The following is a 17,500-nucleotide window of genomic DNA, read 5'->3' as shown; positions in this document are numbered from 1 at the left end:
ACATACATATATATATATATATATATATATATATATATATATATATATATATATATATATATGCATACATACATACATATATATATATATATATATATATATATATATATATATATATATATATATATATATAAACTGTATATACATAAATACACACGCATACCCAATTAAAAGAGTAACCAAATAGAGAAAGGTTACTCAGCAAAAACCACGAAATCGATAATCAATTATATAGTAGCTGGCAACTCGGGCGAACATACGGGGTGTAATGAGGCATTGCTATGCGAATATTAATCATAGAAAAATATTAATAGCGGAAATTAATGATAATGGGAAGTTTGTGCAATAGGGGAAAAGCGACGATGCCACCGAGTCCCGCTCAAATCGCATGGGGGCAGAAATTAATCATGGGTGGAAAGTGGCAGGTCATGCTCGTGGTAACGTTGAACCCTGTGAGGATAAGTTAAAAAAAAAAAAAAGGGCGTTGACTATCGTTATTTTTACGTTGAGATAGATTGATTCAAGGTTTTCTGGCACCATGACATCTAAGATCATTGATGCGGATATCGTTTATTGTAAATAAAATATAAAAGAATATCCAATTAAAACCATAAAAGCTAAGATGTCATTTTAAAAGTTTCAGATGACCTGCTTCTGAAATAAAGCTAAAAATACCACTATAGTCCATTTCTTTTAGCGAGTCATATTTGTACCGACTCGCAGCGGTGCCCTTTTAGCTCGGAAAAGTTTCCTGATCGCTGATTGGTTGGACATGATAATTCTAACCAATCAGCGACCAGGAAACTTTTCCGAGTTAAAAGGGCACCGTTGCGAGTCGGTGTAAATATACTCGGTAAAAGAAATGGACTATAGTATGGTAGATCACTGATGGTTGAGACAGAAATACACTTCTACCTACAATCATTTGGGAATTATGTGCCCAATGATCAGTCATCCATTCAGAGTGGACAGCGTATACTACTTGGAATTCTAAAGGATTTGCACACTCAGCTTTTAATGATCAGCGGTATTACATATACCTAAACCCTGGAACGCATATTCTATCACTTAAACGATCATGGTTGGATGAAAAAAAAAAAAAAAAAAAAAAAAACGAAAGATGAATACCGATACAGAATTGAGGAAAGAATTTATAGAATTATATTCTCATATTTTTAATATTAGAGAGGTTTATCGTTAAACGACTGGGTGACTTTTACCTGTATTTTGCTTTTACTTTTAATTTTTACAAGATATCAATTCATGTTAAATATTTCTATTTTCGAATAAAGAACAAATTTTATTGGACTTCTCTTATCCTAGTAGATCACATTATTATTATTACTATTATTATCATTATCATCATTATTATTATTATCATTATTATTATTATTATTATTATTATTATTATTATTATTATTACTACAAGCCAAGTTATAATTCTAGTTGGAAAGGCAATATGCTATAAGCCCAAGGGCTCCAACAGGGAAAATAGCTCAGTGAGGAAAGGAAATAAGGAAATAAATAAGCTAAAAGAGAAGTAATACATAATCAAAATAGAATATTTTAAGAACAGTAAGAACATTAAATTAAATCTTTTATATGTAAACTATAAAAACTTCAAAACAAACAAGAAGAAGAGAAATACGATAGAAGAGGGTGCCCGAGTGTACCCTTAAACAAGAGAACTCTAATCCAAGACAGTGGAAGGCCATGGTACAGAGGCTATGGCACTGCCCAAGACTAGAGAACAATGGTTTGATTCTGGAGTGGCCTTCTAGAAGAGTCTCTTCTACCCTTACCAAGAGGAAAGTAACCACTGAACAATTACAGTGCAGTAGTTAACCGCTTGTCAAAGAAAAATGTTTGGTATTCCCAGTGTTGTCAGGTGTATGTTGACAGAGGAAAATATGGAAAGAATAGGCCAGACTATTCGGTGTATGTGTAGGCAAAGACAAAATGAGCCGTAACCAGAGGGATCCAATATCGTACTGTCTGGCCAGTCAAAGAACTCAATAACTCTCTAGCAGCAGTATCTCAACGATTGGCTGGTGCCCTGGCCAACCGACTACCTAAATAATAGATCACAGGTACACTCGGGCACACTTTTCTATCTTATTTCTTTTCCTCTTGTTTTGTTAAAGTTTTTAGTCTATAAATGTTGTTACTGTTCGTAATATATTTTCTTAATTGTTCATTATTTCTTTTGTAGTTTATTTCCTTATTTCCTTTCCTCACTGGGGTAATTTCCCTGTTGGAGCCCTTGGTCTTATGACACCCTGCTTTTCCAACAAGAGTTGTAGCTTAGCAATTATATATATATATATATATATATATATATATATATATATATATATATATATATATATATATATATATACATATATATATATATATATATATATATATATATATATATATATATATATATATATATATATATATGTATATATATATATATATATATATATATATATATATATATATATATATATATATATATATATATATATATATATATATATATATATATATCCAAAACTGAGTGAAAAACACAAAGCTAAAAGGAGAGCAAAAAAAACTTACCAGAACCTTCTAATGACTGTCTCTCTCTCTCTCTCTCTCTCTCTCTCTCTCTCTCTCTCTCTCTCTCTCTCTCTCTCTCTCTCTCTCTCATGCAGTTTATCTAATTTGAGGAATGTGCACCGACTAATGTTTACTTTCTGTGGTTGTTTTCTTCGTTAAATATTAATTCATTTGCCAATGCATACTTAATTATTGTCACATACTTGTTCTTCTCCTCTGTGTAGATGATCCTCTCCCATAAGCAATCATTATTCAAATTTTGAACTTAATATGGAAATGAACAATAAAGATATGGCGATAATAATAATTTAACTAAGTAATGATAAACAGCACCTTACTTTTCAACGGGATATGACACACTATGCCTACAAATGTCACCATTCACTATCGATACTAGGCCTAAGATCTTCTCTGCGCCGGTACAAACCGATGCTGCTATTGCTCAAAGGCCTACAGGTGTTTCTGTAGACCCGTGAATAAAAGGTATACGGTTGTCTATTGGAAACGTCCCTGCCGGACTGGGGTTCAAGTCCCTTTCAAACTCGATAGTTTCCTAGTGTCTACAACCTCATCTTCCCTGTGAGTTAAAGAGACGGTGGTTTGGGGGATCCTATAGGACCACCTGTTGAGTCATCAGCAGCCATTGCCTAGCCCTTCCTGGTCCTAGCTTGGGTGGAGAGGAGGCTTGGGCTATGATCCTATCTATAAATGGTCAGTCTATATGGCACTGTGACTGTCCCTTGCCTTTGCCATTCATGAATAGCCTTCAATCCTGAGTTAGAAGCCTAAATTCTCTCTCTCTCTCTCTCTCTCTCTCTCTCTCTCTCTCTCTCTCTCTCTCTCTCTCTCATTAGTATTTGCTATCACTGCGATTAAAATAACGAGAATGAAAAGGAAATGGTGTCTTTACTAGAACGACTATTTGAAAATGATATACTATACGTTGTATAAAAAAAAAATCCATGCAATTTTAACTATTCCCCTCTCCCTTCCAAGGACGTAGGATCAAAGAATAATATCAGTAAGAGGTCAACAAATGTATAGAGAAATAACAATTACCATGTATGAAGGGCAACAACAAAATGACACAATATAGTTGTATTCCGAATTACCTGCATAGCAAAACAATAAGCATTGTATTCCCACGAAAAGAATAATAGAAGGAGAAAGTGTAACATGCACATGGCTAAAGAAAGAAAGACAATAATATGCAACACAATGATGATTTACTAAATAGACTTATATGCCTGAAGGCCAAGGCCTATTGATTTACACATTTATTATTTCCACTTTTTTTTTTCTTTTCTTTTTTCGGTAGCATCCACAAGCTCAAAGAGGAAGGGACTGGCACACAGCTGTACTACAGTAGATCCAAAATACCTTGTACTTGGCATTACGGAAAAGCCAATACACGTTCTGAATAATAATGAAGTAACAAACACACACACACACGTGTACGTAAACACCTTTGTCAACATTGTGACATTCCCCCTAACAAAGGGTGGCTACTTATCTCTACATTCCCAAACACATTCATACTTTAATAGCTGAATCGTGCATGCACACCCTGCGCAGAAGACCTAATATAGATCAGCAGCTTCGTAGGTCTACACAGAAGGCCTACTGTGGATCAGCAGCTTCGTAGGTCTACACAGAAGGCCTACTATAGATCAGCAGCTTCGCAGGTCTACACAGAAGGCCTACTATAGATCAGCAGCTTCGTAGGTCTACACAGAAGGCCTACTATAGATCAGCAGCTTCGTGGGTCTACACAGAAGGCCTACTATAGATCAGCAGCTTCGTGGGTCTACACAGAAGGCCTACTATAGATCAGCAGCTTCGTGGGTCTACACAGAAGGCCTACTATAGATCAGCAGCTTCGTAGGTCTACACAGAAGGCCTACTATAGATCAGCAGCTTCGTAGGTCTACACAGAAAGCTCATGAGCAGCAAGTCGAGCTCCAACTTTGGCCTACACATTGCGCCACTCACCTCGACTTGCTCGCACGCTTGGCCTTCCTTTCCAACCCTTTTCTAGTCACCATTGCTTTTCCCCTTTCTAACCTTTGATATATACACCCTTTAAACTTCCTATCGGCGATTATTCTCTGAATCTAAGATTTGATTTATGCATTTGAGCTAAATAATCAAGTGTTGGGGCCTGTGAGACCATTCAGCACCCAAGTGCTAATAGTGGAAAACTATTAAGTTATACCATGAAGTATAAATTAAAAAACATTAGGCAGCAAAATGGAAGAAGAAACGGAGATCGAGCAGAAAGATATAAAGCAAGTGCAGCTAAAAGCCGAAAAAAACGCCAGAAAGACCCTAAATTAAAATCTATAGTACATTACATAGAAAGCAATTACAACATCAAACCCATATGACAAACCATCTCAAAATCCTCTGATTCATCCTCTCAACTATTCCAACTTATTAACCACTTCTAATTCAACCCAATTCCAATTCTACCGTTGTTTCATTTCATCTCATGTCGCATAATTACAATACTTGTAACATGCTTAAGGGTACACTTGGACACTCTATTCTATTTTATTTCTCTTCCTCTTGTTTTGTTAGTTTCTATAGTTTATATAGGAGATATTTATTTTAATGTTATTATACTTCTTAAAATATTTTATTTTTCCTTGTTTCCTTTCCTCACTGGGCTATTTTCCCTGTTAGAGCCCCTGGGCATAGCACCCTGCTTTTCCAACAGGGGTTGTAGCTTAGCAAATAATGATAATAATAAGAATGCCAATGATACAGCTTCAACATTTCGTTTTGTATTTCAACTCAATATTCATATATAAATCCTATACAAAAGATGTATCGAACTCTCATGTTTCATCTGTTCTACTGCAAACGTTTTCTTCACCAAACGTATGCCATAGCATTTAATCATATATATAAAATTCTTCCAGTCTTAAATAATTCATTCATTGTTCTACCTTCCTAGTTTCCACTCATTCTCTTGGCCATGCTGTTGTTCCTGATTATTCTAAAACACTTCTAAACTCTTTTAATACTTTACATATAGTAAGTATAGTATAGTATAGTATAGTATAGTGTATATATATATATATATATATATATATATATATATATATATATATATATATATATATATATATATATATATGTGTGTGTGTGTGTGTGTGTGTGTGTGTGTGTGTGTGCGCGTAGATATATAAGTATATATATACATATACACCATATGTATACCCACACAGATATATATATATATATATATATATATATATATATATATATATATATATATATATATATATATATATACATAAGTGTGTGTGTGTGTGTGTATGTGTGTGGTGCATGTTTTTTTCCTTTTCTTTCATGAAAATCTGGAGAAAACGACAATATAACAATCTGCAACTAAAGACATCGGAGAAATTAAGACAAAAAAAAACAAAAAAAACTATGAAATAAAATATCCAGCAAACCGAAACTGACAAATTGGAAATTCTAAAACATCTATAATTCAAATACACAATTTGAATACAAGTGAAAAATATATAAATATTCACTGTGTAAGATATCTTTTTATAAAAGCATGGACAAAAATGTATAAGCTTAAATTGCACATTTTCTTTGCTGCATATAAAGAAAATGACGTTGCATGATTTGTACCTACCGCTGTGATTACATACAATAGCCTGATAGTTATCTATTTTGCCTTGAGTAACAGACTCTCAGAAAGAGAGAGAGAGAGAGAGAGAGAGAGAGAGAGAGAGAGAGAGAGAGAGAGAGAGAGAGAGAGAGAGAGCAATTAACTATGGATGTTTAGATTTTTGGGTCAAGATTCAAGGACTACGATTTAAAATAATGGTAATTTGATAACAATGAGACTAATGGAAATCCCTGTCATTTTACTTTTAAATAGAGAAATATGCAATAATTAAGATATATATATATATATATATATATATATATATATATATATATATATATATATATATATATATATATATACATACTGTATATATATATATATATATATATATATATATATATATATATATATATATGTATATACACAGACATATGTGCATACAGTATATACATACTATATATATAATGTATATATATTTTTATATATACATATACTGTATATATATATATATATATATATATATATATATATATATATATATATATATATATATATATATATATATATATATATATATATACACAGTATATGTATATATATGTATATATATATATAGATATAGATATATATATATATATATATATATATATATATATATATATATATATACAGTATATGTATATACAAAAATATATATATATTATATATATATATATATATATATATACATATATATATATATATATATATATATATATATATATATATATATATATATATATATATATATATATATATAGTATGTATATACTGTATGCACATATGTCTGTATATATATATATATATATATATATATATATATATATATATATATATATATATATATATATATATATGTGTGTGTGTGGGGGGGGGTGTGCGTATGATCACCTTTTTCTCCAAAGAAATAGTGGAATTTAGGAGGTGAGATTGCTCAGAGCACTGCCTCATTGATATTCAAGGGGATCAAACGCCAACGGCATCCGGCTTCTCTTGGTAGTCCAGAATTTAAGAGATAAGTATTTATTTTGGATATACTGTTGAAGCATCCATTAAGTTGTATACAAACTGCCTTGGTGAAGAAAAATGAAAGCTACATCTTTTAATAAAAATACTTTAAATAATTGGCATTGTTAAAGATAAATTAGATATATATTTCTTGAATAAAAACACCATAAATAATCTGCCTGATAAAGAAAAATTAGATATTTCCTAATTGAAAAACTGTAAACAATCTACCTTAAGTAAAGAAAAATTAAAGATATATTTCCTTATTAAAAACATGGCAAAAAATCTACCTTAAGTAAAGAAAAATTAAAGATATATTTCCTTACTAAATACACTGTAAACAATCTACCTTAAGTAAAGAAACACGAGGTATATTTCCTTACTAAAATCACTGTAAACAATCTACTTTATGTAAAGAAAAATGAAAGATATATTTCCTTACTAAAAACACTGTAAACTATCTGCGTTATGTAAAAAAAAAAAAAAGATATATTTCCTTACTAAAAATACTGTAAACAGTCTACCTTATGTAAAGAAAATAAAAGATATATTTCCTTAACAAAAACACTTCAAACAATCTGCCTTGGTGCAGAAAAATTAATGCTATATATTTTCAGCAAAATCACTAAACAATCTACCTCAGGAAAGGAAAAATTAAAGCTCTATTTTCTTTCTTTTTTAATATTGTGACAATTGTGGTAAAGAAAGAAATATAAAAAACTTGAAAGTTCTGTAATATAACCCTTAAGCCTATAGATACCCAAAAACTGTAATGGGATGGGATTTGACAAATACGCAAAAATTACATAATTATATGAGACTCGGCCACCCTGGTGATGATTGGCAAGTGGGACAGCTAACACTGACTTAACAAAGTAACAATCTTGGGATTATTATCATTATTATTATTATTAGTAGTAGTAGTAGTAGTAGGCAAGCTACAATCCTAGTTGGAAAAGCAAGATGATATAAGCCCAAGGGCTCTAACAGGGAAAAATAGCCCAGTGAGGAAAGGAAATAAGGAAATAAATAAATGATGAGACCAAATTAACAATAAATCATTCTAAAAACAGTAACAACGTCGAAACAGATATGTCATATATAAACTATTAACAATGAAGAACCAGTTTATCCATAGGTGAAGGGTTTTATTCAGAAAAATAGTATGACTATGGTGCCATAGTCTTTAATTTCGTAGTTTGGAAACGCTTCTCTTGTCTGTCTCAACACTAACTGATAGTAAGCAATTAAACTGGGATGATCCGTGTGTTAAATACCATCTGATTCTATATCTGATAATTTTTCGATCCTAGTCTCTCTCTCTCTCTCTCTCTCTCTCTCTCTCTCTCTCTCTCTCTCTCTCTCTCTCTCTCAGCATCTTTCTTTCTCCTTATATCTTGTATACCTCACCAGATGGCGCAAACAACATCTAGTGATAGCTAAACTTACATCTATGGAAATTATATTGCATTTATAAATTTCGGCTAAATAGCAAGAGCTTAGGCCTATACAGCCATTCAGCGCCAAAATACATTTAGGATAATACCCTTGAATTACATTATGAGGTAAAATTTATATAAAGTTGGACATAAAATATGGAAGGAAACAGGAAAGGAGATAAAGTAGAAAGTCCGAAGGATATAAACCAAGCGCAGCTAAGGGCTAATTGGACGCTGCAAAAACCCTCGACTAATGCCTACAGTACACCACGCGAGGTACACTGACTGCACTAACTCCCCCCCCCCTTAGAGAAAATTATGGAAATTGGTAAATATGGATTATGCAGACCATTTACCACCTCGGGGCAACTGGGGGAAAACCCCTGGACACCAAGAGAGCAAGAGAATAGAGGTGAGGGAGGTAAGGTAGAAGATAATACGTTGGGTGTAGGTTTTAAAATCTAGCCATATGAACAGGCGATGGGACCTGGAAGGCTATTCAGTACCGAAGTGGAACACGAGGAAATCACCACTGTCGCACTATGAAGTAAACTTAAAGAGGTTTGACTGCACTAAAACACAAAGCTTTCGTCGAAAAACACATTTAAAGATGTCCTGAGATTTTCCCTTTTCTTATAAGATTTTTCTTAAGCAATTGTAACCCATTTCAAAATCATGTCTACATTATTGACTCGAGCACTAATTTCTTACCCAACACGAAATATAAAATGTTTTATTTGATGACATGTAAAGACTTGCGTATCTAATCATTCTTTAATTACAATGTCGCTCCTTTATGGTAGATATCATCAAGGTCTATAGACCTTGGATATTACGAGACGGGCAAGGTTGGCAAAAACGAGCCCTAGATCAATGCAATGAAAATGTGTTCACGAAAAACTTATTATTATTATTATTATTATTATTATTACTTGCTAACCTAAAACCCTAGTTGGAAAAGCAGGATGCTACAAGCCAGAGGCCCCAACAGGAAAAATAGCCCAGTGAGGAAAGGAAACAAGGAAAAATTAAATATTTCAAGAACAGTAACAACATTAAAATAAATATTTCCTGTATATAGTATCAAAGACTTGAACAAAACTAGAAGAGGAGAAATTAGATTGAATAGTGTTCCCGAGTGTACCCCTCAAGCAAAAGAGATCTACTCCAAGACAGTGGAAGACCTTGGTACAGAGGCTATAGTCAAGTTAATATGGCGAGAAATTACAGTTGGAAGTAAATAATTCCAAATTCTGTAACAGAATGGTAGATAGTAGACAAATCAAACACTTGTAGGGTTTCGAGGCCTACAAGCACTACGCAGGTGTATGTGCACGCAGGTGTATATGTATTAGAAATAGATGTAATAAACCTGGCTGCAAAAGCATATTTCTTCAATATTGATCAAAGAAAAGCACAAGCTAAACTGGGGTCTGAAACCCAAAAACCTCCTTCAAAGGTTAGCAATCCAACCCTTAATTGATCACCTTCAAGTAAGTTACATTCCTATCTCTCCCAAAATCTAGTTGCTTGTTACCATTCACGAAAGTCGCAACTTTGGATATTTTTCGATAAAATGCAACCTTTTGTCAGATTTTACTAAAACATTAAGGTTATAAAATCCAACCAAACTCATTGCCTTCTTTTTAGAGGTTATTTAACTTTAAAACTCAAATTCTAATAAACACGAACAGTTTGACAAGTCAAATAAACTAAAAATTTCAGTATAAAAAACAGGCAGTATAGTGGGGTAAAATTATTAATACTATTATTATTAATATTGCAATAATTCCGTATTTATCTATCATCCATACTTGAACTGACCTATTGACAAGATTCCTTTATTATCTAACGAAGAGAGAGAGAGAGAGAGAGAGAGAGAGAGAGAGAGAGAGAGAGAGAGAGAGAGAGAGAGAGAGAGAGAGAGAGATAGTAATCATTACTTATATAACCGTCAATATACCTGTTATTAAAAGTAGAACACAGCACACGTGCACATATGCGTAAATACAACATGTCTTTTCCCTTATTACTGTATTTGCCTCTACGTATCTTATTCGCACTGGAATGGTTTCCCTACTGTGAAATACTTGGGTATATAGCTTTGTGCTATTCAAGATATGATTGTTACATAATAAAAAAAAAGAAAAATAATAATAATAATAATAATAATAATAATAATAATAATAATAATAATAATAATAATAATAATAATAATAATAATAATAATGTTTGTGTGTAAACACCAATGTTTTCGTTGTCAACTGGATTCGCATATTTTGGTGATAATAGAAACAATGGCAGTCGTTTGACAAACATTCGTTTTAGAGAAGTTATATTATTGGTGTTATAATTATTTAATATATATATATATGTATATATATATATATATATATATATATATATATATATATATATATATATATATATATATATATAATATAATATATATACTGTATATATATATATATATATATATATATATATATAATATAATATATATACTGTATATATATATATATATATATATATATATATATATATATATATATATATATATATAATATAATATAATATAATATATATATATATATATATATATATATATATATATATATATATATAATAGAGAACGAACACCGATATCACACATTACGAAACAGGTAAAAAATGTAAACAATGGAACTCGCCGTCCATAAATTTCCTTCTTTTCCATCGAAATAACGGTGCTTTCGTCACAGAAAACAAACTCGCCCTTACAACACCTTCCTTACCTTCAGATGGTATCGTTTATCTCCTTATTATTCTCTCCAGCTAAGGAAAAACGGCAGGTGAAGCTGGGAAAAACAATCAGCTGGAGCAGCAGCAGGGGATGGTTGGTTCCTTACTGTACTAACTGCCGATACCTGCCTATGATTCGCATCGGGAGGCTGGTAATGAAGCCTCGTTCAACCAGCTAACGAAAGCTGAACACTAAACTCCGCCCCCCAGGTGCGCTTATTCATAAATACGAGTACATTCTCCCCCCCCGAAAATTTGCCTACCCTGCAGTCAACAAGCCCACCCCACCCCCGGCCCTATAACCCCAAACACAGGGGACCCTACCACTACATACCCTCCGGGTTACTGCCAGGTACATCTCCTCCTCCCAAACTCAGCTAACCAGCAACGTCCTTCTTCCTTCCCTTAAAAAAAAAAGGTGGCTGAAATATGCAGTGGCAATCTAATCGTTGGCGCCACTCTAGTGATGAAAAAAATATGGCGGTACTTATTACTGAGAATAGTGGTGTTGTTACTTTTTTTTTTTTTTTTTTTTTTTTTTTTTGAAGCCTAGTTCTCTAATATATTACCTTACAAACATTTAGTAAGTTTTTGTATAAACTGTCCAGTGTCATTGTTTCTTCGCTTTCGCCTTTTCTTCGTGTCTTTGCTGTGGCCGCCTAAGAAGAAAACTCGCCCGTGCTTTCCCTGAGGGACAGACAAGTCGGACTTGTTTACGCTCCACTTGTCGGTACCTCAGGTCACTATTTTTTTGGTCAATTCGATTATACTTACGAGCCATTTATACTTTTTTGTTTTATCAATCATACTTACGTCAGAATTAATCATTGAGAATAGACTGTAGGTCAACCGCTGGAGATGAAGCATAGTTAGTGAAAAATAAGATACGTTTCTTAGAAAATATTCTTTACAGAAATATAGCGAAGGCTGAAATCTGCTTAAATCATCTCAAATAAAAATAATATTAAGTCTACTAATACCAAAGGTGGAAACATCATTTTCTTTTATTACATGACCTAAAGTGAGCAAGCCATCAATACCACAAATCTATCTTCATCACAAAAAGTTGTGGATAACTCTGGAGAAGAAAGATGGGCCTAATTGATAAAAGGCTATAGTGTATAAACAAAATCTCTCATTATAATTATGGTCAGGGGAACGAAGCAAAATTCAAGAGGGTCCAAGTCTGAGCAAAGCGACTGACTCCCGAGATCATAATCTCCAAAAGCTTTACGAGGTCAGTTAAATCCAGCTATTGTGGTAGAATAGGGAGGTCCTAGTTTTTCCATTTTCTCTTAACTGATGCCAAACACGCTTTGTTAAAGAAAACATGCTATGTGTTAATTCAAAAGCAAAGAATAAAGCAAGAGGATCCAAAGTTAAATAGTGGAAAAGTTCAATGATACGTTGCTTTTTAATATTGATTCCGATCTATATGTTATTGTTATTGAGTCTTATTTTCATATTTTAAAGTAAGACAGTATTTTATTCTACTTTAAATTAATATAGTCATCTCCAAATCTAGGTAGCCAAATGACCCAGTACTAACCACAAAAAAAGAAGAAAAAACAATGGTGCTGAAAATTTTAATGACACCTTTCACTAAACACACGTAATTTTCCAAAGGCTAGATCTGAAGTCAGTAAAAGACCAGATAAGACTGATTCTCATCCCGTAAATGACTTTGTTCAAAAAATTATTATTATTATTATTATTATTATTATTGTTGTTGTTGTTGTTGTTGTTGTTGGTGTTGTTGTTGTTGTTGTTTTAGTTAGCTAAGCTACAGCCCGAGTTCAAAAAGCAGGATGCTATAAGCCCAAGGGCTCCAAGGAAAATAGCCCGGTGGAGAAAGGAAATAAGGAAACTTAAATGTGCGCCTGAGTGTAATAATACAAAATACAAAAGTATTCCAGCCAGGAAACTTTATTAAAATCCTTCAAGAAGTTTTAATAAGATTGAGAACACGCATTGAAGCATTTCCTCCCGTAAGCCCCAGAACAGAGTTCAGATTTCTTCTAAAATTCTGGCTAATAAGAGAAAACACCGCCAACCAGTTTCTTGGACTAATTCTTTAAATGTTTTGGACCAATGTCAAACCTTCCGGAGATGCCTCGTGAAAAACCAGTTGCACAACCAAGACACGCAATCGGATGGGCACCAAATCATCAGAGATGAACACTTGCTTCAAGGACCGTTCACTTTTAAAATGTCATTAAGATCATAAACCGAGTTTTTCCAACGTATGGCTGTAAAAACCTGCCCAGAATCGTGTGCTAGAAAAGGATCCATTTCCAAGTACAGAGAATCTGCGTAGCCTCCAGATAAAGAAAGTGGTCAATGTTGATAGTTAGTTTTCACAGGAAAAATTCCTGATATGTCAATCCTTATAGCTTTGTGGAACTCTTCTGGAAGATCCTACTGTCAACATAAACAATTGTTTTATGATCATTACTTAAACTATAAATCATCCAAGCTGAATATTTTATCATTATGATCACTGTTGTTTGTTCATGTTCATTTACTTCAAAAGTTTGCACATTACGAAAGAAAACTGGCCTTAGAGTGATGGCAGTAGATGTTACGTGACCCTCGACCAGTTTTCTTTCTTTTCAATAACTTCACTTTCTTATTTTTTCTATTCTACCGTTTTCCTCTAAGGCTTGAAATTTTATTTTATTCCCTCAAGCAATAAATCTTGCTTATTACTTTTGCAATTTCCTTTCTTGAATGAGTTTTGTTTCTTTTCCTTTGGCAGTGGTGAAGATATTGGAAATCATTCACATATATCATTTTAACTCAGCTCTTCTATCCTCGCCTTTTGCTATTTCTTTATCCTCAAAGGGGTTGTGGTGGCCGATGTGGGGTAACGTCCCTAACTGGTGAATGCCAGACTGGGGTTCGAGTCCCGCTCAAACTCACCATTCTTGCGAGCTAACGATGCCAAGTTTCTGGGAGCCTATAGGTCCTATCTGCTCGGTCATCAGCAGCCATTGCCTGGGCCTCCCTGGTCCTAGTTTGGGTGGAGAGGGGGTTTAGGGGGTTTAGGAGTTAATCAGTCTCTAGGGCATTGTCCTGCTCCATAGGGCAATGTCACTGTCCCTTGCCTCTGCCATTCATGAGTGGCCTTTAAAACCTTTAACCTTTAATCCATTTTCTACCTTGCAACTGTTTCTCGACCTCACCCAATCCTCTCCCACCAATCCTCTGCAATCCTCACCATCCTCCCCCATCCTAGCACCTCCCTCTCCCCCAATCAGCCCCCCCCCCCCCCCCCCCCGCCACTTCCCATGCTGCATACAATAACCTCACCTGCCCCCATTCATAACCTGGACTCCAGCAAGCCTTCCCTAACATCACCACTTAGCAATGCCCCTATCATCTCTCTCCCTCTCTCTCTCTCTCTCTCTCTCTCTCTCTCTCTCTCTCTCTCTCTCACTGCAGGGTGAACGTACGAAATCCGTACAGTGATCTTTACCAAGCATCCGATTCTCTTGCAGGGGCCGAACGGAGTCATAGGGAAACCTTTTTCATTTTCGTTGCTGATTTCAGAATGCTTAGACAAATTTTAATTGCACGAGGTATACATACATACATACATACATACATACATACATACATATATATATATATATATATATATATATATATATATATATATATATATATATATATATATATATATATATATATATATTTTTCTGACTGGGGATTACCTTAACGTGGTGACGAAATGACCATACCCTAGATGTGTCTAAAGACATATCTGAAGCCTTTTTACTGCAAGTGGACAAGAAACGGGTGTATTTGTTGTTGTTGTTGTTGTATTAATATATATATATATATATATACACTGTGTTTATACATATATATATATGTATATATATATATATATATATATGTGTGTGTGTGTGTGTACATATATACATGTATATATGCAGTATAGCTAGCTAGCTAGATAGATAGATAGACAGATAGATAGATAGACAGATAGACAGACAAATAGAAAAATAAAAATTAGATAAACAGATTAATAAAAAGAGAGGCAGATAGATAAATAGAAAGATTAATAAATGGGGAAACATAGATAGATAGAAATATAAATATATAAATAGATAGAAATAAACAGAGAAATATAGATGACTGAACCGTACCTATGACTGTACCCACCCAAGTCTTCGCTAACGTAAGCAGCGGTCACTTTCCATTAATTTACGACCTACGGAACTTTCCAGTTAATGTCACCTGGAGGCGACTCATCCGCCACCCCCCGAATAAGGAATAAATATCGAGGTGAGTGAACTTTGTGGGCTTTTCAAAACGAAGGGAACATACTCTTGTAACTGGACGTGTTCTTAGCGTGTGTGGCGTTTAGGCTTTTTTTTGTGGCTTGTATAAAATAAAGAAGGAAAATAAGTGAAATGTTCTTAGTATTAAGGAAAACGAAAGCTAGAGGAAAATTCCCAAGGTTATTATTATTCCCATCAATTATTTTTGGGAAGATGTGGTCTGGCAGCTGTTACGCAATGTTCGTAATAATAGGGAAAATTGAATTACTATTATTATTATTATTATTATTATTATTATTATTATTATTATTATTAGTAGTAGTAGTAGTAGTAGTAGTAGTAGTAGTAGTAGTAGTATTCCTAGCTAAGCTACAACCTAGTTGGAAAAGCAGGATGCTATAAGTCTAAGGGCTCCAAGAGAGAAAAGTAGCCCAGTGAGGAAAGGAAACAAGAAAATATATTGCAAGAGATGCAATGAACAACTAAGAATATTGTAAGAAAAGTAACAACATTGAAATATAACTCGCATTTATACACTATAAAAACTTATAAAAAAACAAGCGGGAGTGAAATAAGATAGAATAGTGTGCCAGAGTGTATCTCCAAGCAAAAGAACTCTACTCCAAGACAGTGGAAGACCATGGTACAGAGGCGATGACACTACCCAAGACTGGAGAACAATGGTTTGATTTTGGAGTGTCATCCTGGAAGAGCTGCTTACTATAGCTAAAGAGTCTCTTCTACCTTTACCAAGTTGAAAGTAGCTACTGAATAATTACAGAGCAGTAGTTAACCACTTGAGCGAAGAACAATTGTTATGTAATCTCAATGTTGTAAGGTGTATGAGGACAATAGAAAATGTGGAAAGAATAGGCCGGACTATTCGGTGCATGTGTAGGCAAAGGAAAAATGAGCCGTATCCAGAGAGAGAAATTCAATGTAGTACTGTCTGGGCAGTTAAAAGGACCCAATAACTCTCTAGAGGTAGTATCTCAACAGGTGGTTGGTGCCTTACCCAATCTACTACCCACTAAAGGAAAATTCCTAGGCTTATAATTTGTTAGTTAGGCTACAGATCCCCACCAATTATTTTTGGTAAAATGTGATCTGACATCTATTACGCAATGTTCATATAATTAGGGAAAACGAAAGCTAGAGGAAAATCACTAAGCTTCCTATTTGTTGATTACAGATTCCCACCGATTTTTAGATGTGAGAAATAAGGGGAAGGGGAAGCTTATTAACTAAACACATTGCCTTGCTTTTAGTTTCAATCTCACTGAGAGGGAGACAAAGTGAGAAACACAAGTCTGAGAGGAGTATTCGAAATGGGGACGGGTAAGGCCAACTTCATTTGCAATAAATCGGTTGAAAAAGAGAACATTTAGTATCTAATTAAACAAAACACCTAATAAACTACTAGTGAATTTAGTAAAGCTAACTTTGGGCCCTCAATCAAGTTTGAAGTAACTAGAACACACTCAAGGCATAGAAAATAAAATGATTTAACCAAATCTTCCCTAAAGCTATTTAATAAATTCATAGGGACCGAAATAACAAATGATTGATGACTGTGTTACGGAGGCATTGGAATAGATTAATGAATTGAAGCTATTTGGCCCGGAACTGAGAACTGTGAGACCATTCAGCACTCAAGTGCAACTATGGGAAAACCAAGCAGTTACACTTTGAAGTAGAACTTAGAATGGGGGTTAGACCGTGCC

At 33.8% G+C, this 17,500-nt stretch overlaps 1 protein-coding gene across 2 annotated transcripts in view; it reads right to left on the bottom strand.

Moving 5' to 3' along the window:
• LOC137624997 (A disintegrin and metalloproteinase with thrombospondin motifs adt-1-like) overlaps positions 1-11,683 on the bottom strand; it is a 103,660-nt gene extending 91,977 nt beyond the window's left edge. For both annotated transcript variants that reach the window (XM_068355931.1, XM_068355932.1), the window contains exon 1: positions 11,481-11,683. The gene's annotated coding sequence lies outside the window, so the exon portion shown is untranslated. The remainder of the gene's footprint in view (positions 1-11,480) is intronic.
• Positions 11,684-17,500: the final 5,817 nt, after the last annotated feature.

Source organism: Palaemon carinicauda, chromosome 31 (assembly GCF_036898095.1).
Source record: "Palaemon carinicauda isolate YSFRI2023 chromosome 31, ASM3689809v2, whole genome shotgun sequence".
Lineage (NCBI taxonomy): Eukaryota > Metazoa > Arthropoda > Malacostraca > Decapoda > Palaemonidae > Palaemon > Palaemon carinicauda.
This window is presented reverse-complemented; position numbering and strand designations above follow the sequence as displayed.